Source organism: Peromyscus maniculatus, chromosome 18, assembly GCF_049852395.1.
Source record: "Peromyscus maniculatus bairdii isolate BWxNUB_F1_BW_parent chromosome 18, HU_Pman_BW_mat_3.1, whole genome shotgun sequence".
Taxonomy (NCBI): Eukaryota; Metazoa; Chordata; class Mammalia; order Rodentia; family Cricetidae; genus Peromyscus; species Peromyscus maniculatus.
The window spans coordinates 1401467-1413938 of record NC_134869.1 but is presented as its reverse complement, the minus strand read 5'-3'; the positions used below and the strand labels follow the sequence as shown (position 1 = coordinate 1413938).

Genomic DNA, 12472 nt, shown 5'->3' with positions numbered 1-12472 from the left:
CTCTGAGGCAACTGTTTGTAGGCGGTGGAAACAGGCCATGCAAGGCCGCCGTGCCTGAGAGGAGGGGGCCTCTGGACAGGAGCCCCGGGTTGGTTCAGCTCCTTTCAGCCTGCCTCCTCCTACTCTGTCCTTCTGCAGGACACTCTTGCGCAGTGCCTGCCTGCCATTCTTTAAACAGCCAAGCTGTTCTCTGCCTGGGAAGTCCTTCCCTCTTGTTCAGGGCATTTTCATTCTGCATTCTTTGCTTGAATGCCATGACCTTAAATACTTTTTCTGATAGTGGCACTGTATTTCTCTCTCATTTATCAACCTATTTCTCCCTTCCTAGTACCGAGTAGACTTTCTAAAGATTTGTTTACTTACTTATTTATATATTGTCTGCTTTTCCTACTAGACCACGGTTTGCATATCCATGACACAGCACAGGATGCCCAATAAATAGCTGCTGTTGAAGTGAAGAAAGGTAGGAAGGACTAAATTGATGCCCCTTCTCTCTGGGGCAGGGAGAGTTAGGAGGAACATGAGGAGAAATTCTCCCTCCCGCTTTACAAACGTTACTGAAGTTAGGGACTTTGTAGGGCAGATCTGAGAAGGCTTCATAAAGGATTTGGGACTTGAAGACAGACAGCATATGTTCTCATGGTGTGAGTGTGAACGTCTCCCACAAGCTCATGTGTTTGTTTGACTACTGATTCCTCAGCTGGTGGCACTGTTTTGGTGAGTCTCAGCAGCTTCAGGAGATGGAGCCTAGATGGGGGATGTGGACCGCCTGATTTCTCCACTGAGCTCTCTCTGTTTCTTGATCCGCTGAGATGTGAGCCCCCACTGCTAGGACTGAACCTCAGCTGCCAAGCCTTTCCCACTGGGTGGTTTGAAGGCACCCCACAGGCTCATGTATTTGAATGTGTGGTCACCAGGGAGAAGAACTGTCTGAAGGGTTTAGAAGGGTTAGGAGGTGCGGCCTTGCTGGAGCTGGTGTGGCCTTATTGCAGGAGGTATGTCCCTGGTGGTGGGCTATGAGGATTCTAAAGGATATAAACTCTCAGCCCCATGCTTGCATTCCCACCACCATGCTCCCCACCATGATGATCATGGACTAACCTGAAACTGTCAGCAAGCTCCTGATGAAATGCTTTCTTTTACAAGAGCTGCCTGGGTCATGGTGTCTCTTCACAGCAATAGAATAGTAACTAAGACATCCACCATGACGGGGGCGGCGGTAATTAACGGTGAGCTGAGACAAACCCACCCTCCCACCATGATGGGACAGTCAAACTGAGCTAAAACAAACCTCTTCCCACAGGCCACTTCTGTCAAACATTTTGTCACAGTGAGGGAAAAAGTAAGCAAGGCCGATTTCCACTCAGCAAATCCCAGTGGAGCTCTGAAAGGGCCTGCTGTCCTTCACACTTCACAGATGAGGCCCAGACAAGCCAAGGACTCATTTGAGGTCATCCAACTTGAAACCATGACCTGTCCCCCATGACCTGTCCTCCATACTACTCCGGCTTGAACCAGGTAATCAAGGCAATTTTTCTCCTTCCCATCCCTCCCCCATTTACTCTTCTGCATGCTGCACTCATAGACAGGTTTAATGCTGGCATGGTGTAACATCTGAGAGCTCATGGGGCAGGTGCCCAGTCTCTTCCTGGAAGGACCTAGGAGGTCAGACTCTGCCAGCCAAACTCCACTGCCAAAGCATCCTCCAGCTGGAACCATGGCCCTGGTGACTCAACTCAAGGGCCCCTTGGCCAAGGCAGCCTGTGCCAGAGGACCCCAGCATGGCTGAGGCTCACCGCTGACTCATAGGGCAGGCTGCCACCACTCAAATCACCCACTCCACCTCTGGCTGGAGAAGAAGGCTGGGGAAACTGGGGTGGGACCCTGAGCTGGGGCATGTGACTCAGCCTCTGTATAAATAATAATAAATGACAATGGTCATAATAACATCAATGATGGATGATGACAGCTGTGCCTAATGAGTGCTTTTCATGGGCCAGGCATTAGTCTACAAGTCCTATAGTAATTCATTTAGTCTTCATAAGAATCCTATGAGGTTATTCCAATTTTGTACATTAAAAACTGTGTCCCAGCAAGGATACATTACCAGCTGTGGGATTCAGAGCTGGCACACAGAAGCACTGACATTTCAACCAAAGTCTGTCTGACTCTAAGGCCTAGTTATTCATTGAACAAATATTTATGGAGCCCCAATTACAAGCCAGGTATTATTGTGGGAACTGGGGGTGCAGTAGTGGGGCTGGGTGGGAAGATCGTCCACAAATAAATACATGGTAGTTAGGTGGAGATGAACATGGAGGGGCAAATAAATTGGGCTGATGTGAGTCAGAATGGGGCTATTTCACATGGAGCAATTTCATTGTTGGAGTCCTCTCTAATAAGGAGACATTGAGTCTCTACTGGGAACTGAATGCATTGATACTGAGAGATATTAATGACCAATAATTCCTGTTATTTTGTTGTTGGTGGTAGGGTGTGTGCTTCCCTTCTTTTGGTTTTGCTGGAGGGAGATTATTTCCTATGTCTTCATAACTTCTGTAACCAGGCAAAGCTTCCAGTGGTGAGACAGAAACATCAACCCAGCCACAAAACCTTCGTTCGACCTACAATCTGTCCTGCCTGCAGGATGTGCTGGGGTACTGGTGGCACAGAACCTGTGGGATGGCCAACCAATGACTGGTCCGACCAGTGGCCCATGCCACAAGAGGGAGCCCAGGCCTGACACTGCCTGGAGGGCCAGGACCCAGAGACCAAGGACAGAACCAAACACAACTGGCCAAACAAACAGCAAAAAACCCAACGACTCCATGAAACGATTCCTAAGGATATTCTGCTATACTCATAGACTTCAGCCTAGCCCAGTCATCATCAGAGAGGCTTCATCCAGCAACTGATGGGAGCAGATGCGGAGACCACAGCCAAACATTAGGCAGAGCTCAGACGAGAGGAGGGAAAGATTGTAGGAGCCGGAGGTCTTGAGGACACCACAAGAACCACAACTAAGCAGGGCTCACAGAAACTGAGCTGACAGTGAGGGAGCCTGTATGGGTCTGAGCTAGGTCCTCTGCATATATGTTATGGTTGTATAGTTTGGTGTCCTTGTGGGACTCCTAACGGTGGGAGTGGGGATTGTCTCTGACTCTTTTGCTTGCTCTTGGGAGCTTTTCCTCCTGCTCAGTTGCCTTGTCCTCGGACCTGCCCCCACCTGTCTGATGGCTCTCCTGACATTCCTCTTGATAGGAGGGTTTGTGTCTAGTCTTATTGTAACTTGCTATGCCGTGTTCAGTGGATATCCCTGGAGGCCTGCTCTTTTCTGAAGGGAAACAGAGGAGGAGTGGATGTTGGGAGAGAGAAAAAGGGGGGGGGGGCGCTGGGAGGAGTGGGGAGGAGAAACCGAAGCCAGGATGTACAAATATATGAGAGAAGAAGAAATACAAAAAAAAGGAGACATTGAGAAGGCACCAAAAGAAAGCGGGAGGGTGAGTGCCATGACTCTCTGGTGGGTCTCAGCCCAAGCTGGAGGTGTTGGGTAGGCTTGCCAGGCAGCATGGGCACTGGTGTGGAGGCAGGGAAAGAGATCCAGGGAGGAACGTCAGGAGGGCATCAGATAGATGGGTGGGGGCAGGTCCAAGGAGGTGATCCAGGGAGGAACGTCAGGAGAGCCATCAGATAGGTGGGACAGGTCCGAGGAGGTGATCCAGGGAGGAACGTCAGGAGAGCCATCAGATAGATGGGTAGGGCAGGTCCGAGGAGGGGATCCAGGAGGAACGTCAGGAGGGCATCAGATAGATGGGTGGGGGCAGGTCCGAGGAGGGGATCCAGGAGGAACGTCAGGAGGCCATCAGATAGGTGGGACAGGTCCGAGGAGGGGATCCAGGAGGAACGTCAGGAGGACATCAGATAGGTGGGACAGGTCCGAGGAGGGGATCCAGGGAGGAATGTCAGGAGGGCATCAGATAGGTGGGGGCAGGTCATTGTGGGTCTCAGAGCCCTCACGTGGATTTAAGGTTTTCTTTGAAATGACAGGGCCAACCATAGCCATGGAGGTTTTGGGTCAGGGAACGGACAAGATCTTCATTACGGAGAAAAGGATGACTTTGGTGTGAGAAGGCTAAGTCAAGTGCTGAAGAGTAGGGAGATGGGCTAGAAAGCTAGCTTAATAACAAGTGAGGGAGGGCAGGGGTTTGAGCAAGGAAGGCAGGTTCTAGGACTACTGTGAAGGGATTTGCTGATGGGCAGAAGATGAAGCATGATAAAAAGCAGGTGTGAAGGATAACGCTAGATTTGGAGTGGGGGCAACAGGAAGGACAGGTCTCCTCTCCCCCCCTGGCCCTGCTCCAGTGAGACAGTCTGTGGAAGCACAGGTTTGGGGAGTGCTCAGGTGTTTACTGTTGAGGTCCGCATGGCCCAGTTCTGTGGGAGAGCCCATCTTCTTCCAGGTCTCTCTTGATCCTGGGAGATACGGCTGCATGGAACCCATGTAGCGCACCATGTTGACATCAGCCAGCACAGCACGGAGGAAGTGTTCAAGAATGCAGGTGTTCCTAAAGTCGGTGAGCTGAGACCAAATGAGAATAAGGCCTCGGTGACATCCTTAGTCCCACGAGCCCCAAGCTAGTTTCAAATGGACTTTCCTTTTCCTTTTCATTTCTTGCCTCTGCCTCATCCATAGTGGCCTAGAACTCACTATATAAGTGCAGACCAGCTTCTAACTAATGGGAATCCTCCTGCCTCAGACTCTCCAGTGCTGGAATTCATGACATTAAGTCACCATACACCCAGTTTGAGATGATATTTCTTAGAGCCCAAGTAATCTTGTTTCTTGCAGGAAAGGTAATCTTGATCTGGGATGAGTGTATCCACTGGTTAGTGGCTGTCAGGCCAGCTCTGCTGGCTTCAGAGTGTTGCTGAAGTTCCTGTCTGCAGCAGAATTTTTCACTCTGGAGAACTTGAGTACCTCAAGTCCTTTTCTTTGGCAGCACAGTGCCTCTGGACAGGGGAAGAGATAACCAAGATAATACCTTATTTCCGAATTCATGCAGCTTCATTCATTGTGAGAGAACACTCACCTGCCTGCTACTTAATCCCCCTCGCCCCCAGGGGGAGCATTATTGTATTGATTAGAAGAACTGAAGGAGAAACTGCAAAGCATGGGCCAGTCTAGTTTTCTATGCTTTCCTTTGGGTATCAGTCTTTCCCATGGAGACCATGCAATCTGCTTTTCTTCCTCAGATCAGGCTTGGAAAGCTGAAGGCTGACATTGGCCAGGTAGAACACCTTAATTATGGTGAAATGGAAAGTTTCAGGTAAAGAGATAACACTCTCTTGGGCTATTTAGCTTCCTCTATAAAAGTAGCTATTTACTTTTGGCCTTTGTATCTACCCTACATTCTCACAACTACATTCCTGTTGGAATGTGTTGCCAAGCTTAGCTGACCTCAAACGCACTTACTCTAGTCTTTCCTGTGGATATTGGATGGGATCTGATCTCCCTGACTCCTAGAGGAAATTATTACTTGCTGTAGCCTACCTACTTAACACCTCTACCAACATATTTGTTGAATGTATTGATTTATGATCTTTATTCTGCATAACTCCTTCCAGAGTGGAACACATCACTCAGGGTAACTGAATCCACTTCCTGACTCATTCTCATTCATATTCGCTTTGAATAACATGTTTTCCTTCTAGTCGGACAATGTTGGCACCTAATGCGGGACCCAAAGAACATTTACGCATATAAAAGGAGTTTCTGTAATTGATGCTGGGTAATAGTAGAAGCTCATTTTATCTCCTGAACAGGATGCCCTCTCAGTGGATGCTGGTGGATGTTTTCTGTCTCCTATCTTCCCTTCATTTGGTTGCAGGTCCTTTGGTTTGTGAGGGTGGCTGTTGTTAGGTGCATATCCCTTTGTTTCAAAACAGTTATCAGAATCCTTGTTTGCCAACACTGATGTTTTTCTCTTGCCACCCTCATTACCTACACTTTCCTTTTTTGTTTCCTTCTCTTGTCTATTACAACATTGTCCATTTTATTGCAGAAATTCCACGAGTGCCTGTTCATAAAGACATAAAGGTTTCCTCCAAACCAAGAGAGCATGAAAAGGCATGATCAGATGACCAATTATTTCTTTTTATTTTGTGGGCCAGTTGGGGTCATGTTTATATTTAGGTCTTCCCTAAAAGTTTGGTAGAATTCAGCCGTGACTTTTGGAGTGTGAACTTGGTATAGTCATCATGAAAATCAGTTTGTATGCACATACAAACACAAACAAATAAATGAATGTCATAATTAAAAATATTATGTTCTTTTTCATCTTTCCTGGCCCCAATATTTGTTAGAGTCAGGATGAAAATGTCATGGAAACAGCACAGTCAGAATTTAATTCAAACTCAACAAGGTGAGGACAACTTGAAGGAATCCTTCCTTTCACTGTGTGAGTTCTAGGGGCTTTAGGCTTGGTGGCAGGGGCCTATACTAGCTGAGTTATTTTGTTAGTCTAAGTAATTGCCTTTCTATCTATCTATCTATCTATCTATCTATCTATCTATCTATCTATCTATTTGGTTTTTCGAGACAGGATTTCCCTTATACTTACTTACGTACTTACTTACTTAGGATAAGCAATTGCCTTTAAATGCTTTTCCCAATTGAGATCTAGTGGCCTTATTATCTAGCAAATAGAAATGGCCCACTTCTGTTGATAAGACATTTCCCTCTAGCTATTAATTCAGTGTTTCCTCCTAAAAGACTATGCACTGGTAACATCCCGGACTTGGCACACCTTCCCTGACCCTAACTGGAATCTGCTTCCCATCCTTTCCCACTGCTCCTCTGTAACCTCGTCAGGCCAGGGGACAGTAGGCTCCATGAGTGACTCCTAAGGCAAGGTTGTTCCTCGCTCAAAGCTGTCCTTGTTCAATCTCCCGGTAGTCTGAGAGTTTGACCCTCAGCAAGGAATCATCTTGTGAAGATGGGAGAGGCTTCGTTCACCCATAAAATGACCTCTCTCGGATGGACCAGGTTCTCTGCTAGCACTTGTCTGTTGGTCTGTCATGGGAGTGCCTGGCACTGGAACAGCTCTGCTCCCTTCCAAGCCTTATTAAATATGTTTCACACTCCTTCCTGTCCTGCCTGATGGGTGGGAGAATAAAGGTGACTCAGAGCCTCTTAGCCGAATCCAGCTTGTTTGTAATAAAAACACAAACAAGCAGAGGCTAGCAGAGGCTGGTGTGTGTTTCCTTTAGAACTTTTCATCGCCTCAGGCTACATCTCTAGGTGGCTTCCCAGGGCCTTTCTGCCTGGGGCATCTGCTTGAAATTTCCTGGGAAGGCTACAGAACCCCAACAAAATGAGCAAATAAATACAGCCAGAGGGCCCGGAAGGGACCTCACGGGTCTCTCACACTCTGGACTCCTAAAGTCAATGCTAACCGTTTAGGAGAGAAAAGTAAATCGAGAGGGGAGGCGGCTCAGTGGACTGAAGATACCGGCACCTGCAAGGACCGGGTCTGATTCCAAACACTGAAAAGAACTGAGTCAAGTGTGGCCTCTAAAAGCAGCTCCCTTGTCTTTGAACTATGACTCATGACATGAAGGAGTGGCTCCCTCCTCCATCGGTGGAGTGGTTACCAGTGTCCACCTGAGAGGTGCTGTAGGCCATAGGGTCAGCTAAGCAAACATGTGCGGTCCTCAGGCAGGGTTTATACATAGCATGCAGGCAGTAAACCCAGGGAGGAGAGGAGAGTCATGCCAGCAGGAAGTATACTAGAGGGCAGCAGATGGGGCCCCAAGCTGGACTAAGCCATTTATCCCACTTTTGAGAGGCCTGGTATAAAGATAACCACCAGCTCTTCCAAATGAGCCAATTTCAATTGGCATAAATCCTTGCAGAAAAAAGTAACCTGAATTAACCAGATGTCAAACACCAGCAACTCTCCTATTGTTCTGTCTCCGTGTCCCTCTCCTACAAGACATTTAAAACAAATGTGTGCCCATGTGTGCATGTGTGTGTATGTTTGTATGTGCGCATGCTCATTGTGTGTGCATGTCCATACATGTGCATATTTGTGTTGTACATGTGTGTGTGAAGGCCATAGGACAACCTCTGGTGTCATCCTCAGTGACACCATCCATCTCCTTTGAAACAAGTTCCCCCTTTTACCCGGTGCTACCTGAAGACCTTGGGCCTATTTTATAAGGATGTTATGCTAGTAATTTTTTTGTTGTGACAGAATACCTGACGGAAGTGACTGGGAAGGGAAGATGTGTATGGTTTTAAAGTCACAGTCCAGCATGGCGGGAGAGGTATGGAGGTGGGAGCAGTTGGTCTATGGCGAAGGCTTCTTTTTGGTCTCCTGGCATGTGCCAGGAAGCAATGGCTGTCACTCAGGGCTCCACAACTTTAACAGAGCCCCATAAGCTGACATCTGAGAATTCCAAATATGAGCCTGTGGGGGACCTTCCAGATTCGAACTGAAGCAGCACTCATCCCCTTCAGGATCCCTCATCACCCAGTCACCTTGCAAATGCTCTCTCTTCCCAATACCACCGCCGTGGAGGTGACATTGGGGGTCACAGAGTAAGCATCCAGACCATAGACAGATGGCAAGGCAGGCCGGTATCAGGCAGTCTGCTAAAGGACAGGGCGGGAGAGAGGTGTTCTGCTGTGTGCCGCCTGCATGTTTAGGGATCTTTCAGACCAGCTTGGTAGACCTGCATTTAATGCACACCCGGGCTTTACTGAATCACACCTTCTTCCCATGCCAGTCGTGAGAAAGAAATCAGGTGAAATTTGCAGGCAGCACAATGAAAGCTCTGGGTGAAGCTGATCTAGATTCAGGTCTTAGCTTTCCTATTTAAATACTGAAACCTGTAATAAGGCTCTCTCTCTCTCTCTCTCTGTGTGTCTGTCTCCCTCATCACCTCTCTATCCAAACTGGTGGTTATTAAATGTATGAAAGTTTTAGAAAATATGGATCCTCCAAGACTAGAGGCACCGATGCCAACATTGGTTGGGGCATCTATCTATGCTCTACAGTGTGGGACCCTGGGAACTTCCTCATTTATCCACACCTCACTTTTTTCATCTGTAAATGGAGTTTATCATTATAAGCATGCCTCCTAGGGTGACTAAAGATACAGTAAAATCAAATGTGTCCACAAAACAATGAATGCCAGCTGTCTGTCACACCTCCATGATAAAGGCTCTCTAGAGTTATTTATTTATTTATTGTAAAGTCCAATACACACTAACATCATCTGAGCCATTTTCTGCATTGTCTTTTATTGGCATGGGTTTCTCTCTTGTGGTCCTCTGTTTTGAATGTGGGTTGTGCTGTTTTGAATGTGGGTATGACCATAGCCAGAGCTATCTCACGGTGAAGCTTCTACTGTCCACTGAAAATGGTCGTTTAGTCCTCCCTACATGTTTCCCTGCCTTTTAGGGAGTTATTGAAAATATACTGACTTGCCTAAAAAAAGAAAAAAGACAAACAGTGACGTGGGGGTCCCTCCTTGCCCGGCTGACTCTCTGCTGAACTGTTGAGATATTAAAGGCCATGTAAACATTTTTGAACAACAATACAAGGTGTGTGTGACTCATTGTTCAAAGTTAAAGTAGTGAGAATGTTGTATTGATGTTTGGAAACTGGAAGTCTATGGTTAATAAAACATGGTAGTTACGCCCTCCCTACATGTTTCCCTGCCTTTTAAGGAGTTAGTGAAAATAGACTGACCTGCCTAAAACACTTTTCCCTTCCCTTTCTGATTAAAGAACTTAATTTGAGTTTGGAGATGAAGCCATACAGGTTTCTCTTCCAGGTGGGGAGGGAAGGGGCCGTGGTAGGTGCTGGGAGGGGGCCGTGAGGGAGAGGAGCAGGCAAGGGCTGCAGCTCGAGTGGTGGGTGTGCTGTCTGTGAGGAACCTTGGAGACATCAGGGCAGCTCTCGCCTTCGGCAGATGGGCGATGGACACACAGGTCAGACTGGGTGCTTATCGTGTTTCTATGAGGCAAGAATAGGGTAGACGTCAGCTGTGCTCGGACCCGGGGACCAGCTTTCTTCTGCCAGTGGCCCTCAGTGCGTGATGCTGATGACCACGGGGTGATGGACACAAACCCGTGTGTGACGGTCTAATAGCCTGGCATGCATTTCCTTGTGTATTAGGAAACTGGATCTGGCTTGGAAAACATAGCTTATCTGTTCACAGTGACACATACCTACAGATCCAGCTGTGTGGGAGGCTGAGACAGTAGGATGGCTTGAGTCCATGCATCTGAGATCTGTCTAGATAGCATTGTGAGATCATGTCTCAAAAAATAAAACAAAGCAAAACCTCCTCCAGTACCTATGATAGTGATATTAGATACTATTTCACCATTATGTTTTAGTGGTGCTGAGGTTGGAACCCAGAGGCTCACCCATGATTGACAGGAGCTCCGTCACAAGTGTTGGGTATGGTAGCACATGCCTTTAATTACAGCTGTCAGGAGGCAGAAGCAGGCGGATCTCTGTGAGTTCAAGGCCAGCCTGGTCTACAGAGCAAGGTCCAGGCCAGCCAGGGCTACATAGTGAAACTCTGTTCTGACACTGAACTATATCTCCAGCCCTAAGATATCAAAGAGATGTATCTTTGTAGTAGAGTCCCTCCATAGTGAGCAGGTAGCCTGTGGGGCATGAACATTCACAGCTACATCGATTGCTAGGGTGCATGATGCTGTGGGGCAGACCAAGGAGGGACTTTTGGTTCCTTCTACACTCTGGAATATTTTAGATATGAAAAAGGGGCAAACTTACCCAGAGTCTCCAAGAAATTTCTAGAATGCTACACCTGTTCTTACTAGAGCTGTCTAAACTCTGACACAACCAGCCTGAGGTATGAATGGGCTACAGTAGATTTATGAGTCATCAGTGGCTGTCACCTCAACCTGGGCCAGTGAGAATGGTGCCCAGATAGGTCTTCAAGGCTGATCTCAAATCACAACTAAAAACTAAATCAGGATGGGGAGATGGTTCAGTGATTCAAAGTTTATCTCTAAAGTGTGAGGACCTGAGTCTGGATCCCCAGAAATCATGTAAAGCTGGGTGTGGTGGTGTGCACCTGTAATCCCGGTGTTTCGTGGTAAGATGGGAGGTAGAGGCAAGAGAAGCCCTGGATGCCCCCCGGGGCCTGCGATCTTGGCAAATACAGCAGTGAACAGCGAGACCCTGCCTCAAACAAGGTGGCAATGAGGTGCCTGAGGTTGTCTTCTGATTTCCATATGTGTGCCTTGAACACACACATCTACACACACAAGCACACAGGCACATGCATACACACACGCACGCACGCACTCACGCACGCACGCATACGCATACGCATACGCATACATACAAAGATTAAGCACAGTAGGCCAGAAGACTATGATGGGTTCTACGCTAGGACTACAATAAAGTGAATGGAAACTCCGCTTTCACTGAGAACACCAACGTAAGGGATCAGAGTCAGAACCTTCAGGAAGGTAGCAAGTCTGTGTGCTCACCACTGTGTTTCACCACCTAGGACTCCACCTCATGCTAATAGATGCTAAGCCAGTGCTGTGGCTTGGCTCCTAGGTGAATGCCTGCCCCACATTTCATGGGTTGGACTCCCCAGAGTTGTAGGTTGGGGGTGTGACCTTTGGGCTCTGCCCTCACAGGTGGATGAACCCATTCTGTGTGATTGGCTTACCAAGGGAGCAGCTTGTTACAAAAGCAAGCGTTCTTTGGTGCCATGTCCATGAGCTGTCTGGGTGGCTCAGAGTGAGTTGCTTCCATCTTGGCTTGTTAGGATAGTCATGTGGGATGGCAGGACAAACTGGGAAGGCCCTGATGGCTTTTTCCACAGCTTGCTATAGAGAACACAAGACAGGAGGGAAATGGACTCCGTGGCTGAAAAAGGCCAGAGAGCCCAAGCATTTTCTCTCCCCACCCCCACAGTCCTTTAGACTCAGTCTTCCTATCTCAGCCTGCTGAGCACTGAGATTTCTGCCATATGCCCTTATTTTTAGCCTCCAGTTTTCTCTTCATGGATTTATGTGTCTATCATAGACTAAAGATGGAATCAAATCACAGTGAATCGGATACTGCGCCTATCTATGTTACGACTGTAAGTTCCATGTAGGGTTCCATGTGAAACGAGAGTGACACGACCCAGTCCACGCAGCCCACTTAGCCTGGGGGCAGGGTGCGACTGGGTGAGGGAGAGGAGGGAGCAAAAGGTGGGAGGGAAGTATGGCTTAATGGTTAGGGTCCCTTTCCCTGCCGAGGAAGGAGTGTGCTCAAAGGTCATTGTTCGGCAGGGCACCGAAATCCGCATCTGCTCAGCACCCGAGTGAAAGCCACACAAGGCTGTGGTGCTGCACAACCCCACCTTCCAGGCCGAGCAGGAGGACACGCTGCTCTTGCCACATCTCTGACCCCCTTCCTCACTC

At 48.0% G+C, this 12472-nt stretch overlaps 1 protein-coding gene across 3 annotated transcripts in view; it reads right to left on the bottom strand.

Annotated features, from left to right (window-relative positions):
- The window catches only part of Syn3 (synapsin III), a 445154-nt gene that overhangs the window by 43107 nt on the left and 389575 nt on the right, over window positions 1-12472 (bottom strand). The window lies entirely within an intron of this gene.